This window comes from Nicotiana sylvestris, chromosome 11 (assembly GCF_000393655.2).
Source record: "Nicotiana sylvestris chromosome 11, ASM39365v2, whole genome shotgun sequence".
NCBI classification, from domain to species: domain Eukaryota; kingdom Viridiplantae; phylum Streptophyta; class Magnoliopsida; order Solanales; family Solanaceae; genus Nicotiana; species Nicotiana sylvestris.
The window spans coordinates 87,009,352-87,011,672 of NC_091067.1; positions in this window are offsets into that span (position 1 = coordinate 87,009,352).

Below are 2,321 nucleotides of genomic sequence, written 5' to 3' on the forward strand. Positions count from 1 at the left end.
GATGTTATTTTGATGATTTAATTATACAAGCAAGTCCGTATGATATTTTTTAGGTTGGTGTGCATGTTTGGTTTGGAGCCTCGAGAGCTCGAGTGAGTTTTGGATAGGCCACGGAGTGGGATTGAACCTAGGAAGTTGTAGGTTTCAGCTGGTATGTGTTGTAGGCCCTGGTCTCGCAATTGCATGGTCAGGTGTCGCAATTACGAGCCTGGCAGGCTTGGGAATTGCGAGGGTCACTTCACAATTGCGAAGTATGACCTGGACAGCCTTTCTCGCAATTGCGAGCAATTCTTTGCAAATGCGAATAACCCAGATATCTCCTTCGCAAATGTGAGTTCGCAATTGCAAACATCTGATCACAAATGCGAAGATAGCAGGTTCCTTAAGGGTTCGCAATTGCGAACCCTGGTTGCAATTGCGACATCTGCAACCTGCTAAATCATAACTTAAACGCATTTTCAACCCTTTTTCAAACCTTTTCAAAACCTAAACACCTTTGGGTGATTTTCAAATACAAGTACTCATCCAAATCGATTGTAAGTCATTTCTAACTCGTTTTCATTAATCTTTAACATCTTTTTCACATGATTTCAACTCAAAATCAAGGGTTTTCATGGTGGAAATTGGGTGTTTTGGGTAGAACTTAGGTTTTTCAAATTTTGGGGATTTGGACTTCGATTTGAGGTCCGATTTCAAAACAAATTATATATTTGGGTTCGTGGGTGAATGGATAATCAGGTTTTGGTTCGAACCTTGGGTTTTGACCATGTGGGCCCGGTGTCGATTTTTGACTTTTTGGAGAAATCATTGGAAAACTTATTTTCATGTATTGGAATTGATTCATTTAGCATTTATTGATATAGTTAAGTAACTTGTGGCTAGATACAAATGAATTGGTGGTGGAAACGAGAGGTAAAGCGGTAGTTGAGGCTTGAATTGTGTTCGTGGCATCGAGGTAAGTGTTTGGTCTAACCTTAGCCTGAGGGATTAGGAGTTGTGTCTTATTTGCTATATGTGAATTGTGGAGTACGATGTATAGGCATGGTGATGAGTATCTATACGTCAGTGTCAAGCATGCCCGTGGGTCTAGTGTTGTAATTGTTGTGACTCCGTTGAGATTTATTCATGCTTAATATATTGATTATCATTGTTGGTTCCCTTGCCGGGATGCTATTGTTTATGATATTGTCTCCCTTGCCGGGATGTTATTGTTTATGATATTGTCTTCCTTGCCGGGATGTTATTGTTATGACATTGTCTCCCTTGCCAGGATGTTAATGTTTACGATATTGTCTCCCTTGCTGGGATGTTGTTGTTATACTCTTGTTCCCTTACCGGGATTTTTTTGTGATTGATGTTGATTTGTAAATGGGATCGGGTTGCACGCCTTTAACAAGATATATGAAATGGGAGTGGGTGGCATGCCGCCACAGAGATATTTGAAATGGGATCGGGTTGCACGCCTACAACAAGATATATGAAATGGGAGCGGGTGGCACGCCACCACGGTGATATTTGAAATGGGATTGAGTTGCACGCCTGCAACAAGATATATGAAATGGGATCGGGTTGAACGTCTGCAACAAGATATATAAAATGGGATCGGGTGGCACGCCACCACGGTAATATTTGAAATGGGATCGGGTTGCACGCCTGCAACAAGAAAGAGATGAAAGTGAATATCATGTTTATTATTCTTATTCTTGTTAGCAATTGAATTTTGGTTTCTTCACATTCCTCTTTGGTATTCTGTTGTTATCTGATACTCCCCGCAGCATGCTTTTATCCTCCCATCTTTAACTGTAAATATCTGCTTTTATTTTTTCGTTGTATATGATATAACTGCACTGGTTTATTTGGTAGTCTGGTCCTAGCCTCGTCACTACTTCGCCGAGGTTAGGCTAGGCACTTACCAGCACATGGGGTTGGTTGCGTTGATACTACACTCTGCACTGTGTGCAGATCCCGGTGCTACAACTTTTGGACCGCAGTGAGGGTGATGTCTTCAGTCCATTCAGGCGACCCGAGGTAGTCCTGCAGGTGTCCGGGGCCCTGGCATCTCCTCCTATCTTTCTATACTATTTCTTCTATGTATTTCTGAAACAACTTGTATTTATCTTTCGGACCCTTATTTGTAGTACTTTTAGACAGTCTGTAAAAGTGTGACACCAGATCTGGGTAGCTTTTTAGTTTATGGAATTGTATTGATACTAATATTGAACTGTTACATTTTGTCTCTTTCGCTTATTTAATTCCGCTGCTTATATGATGTTTGTTCACCATTGTTAAAGGATTAAAATATATAAAAAAGGTTAAGTAGT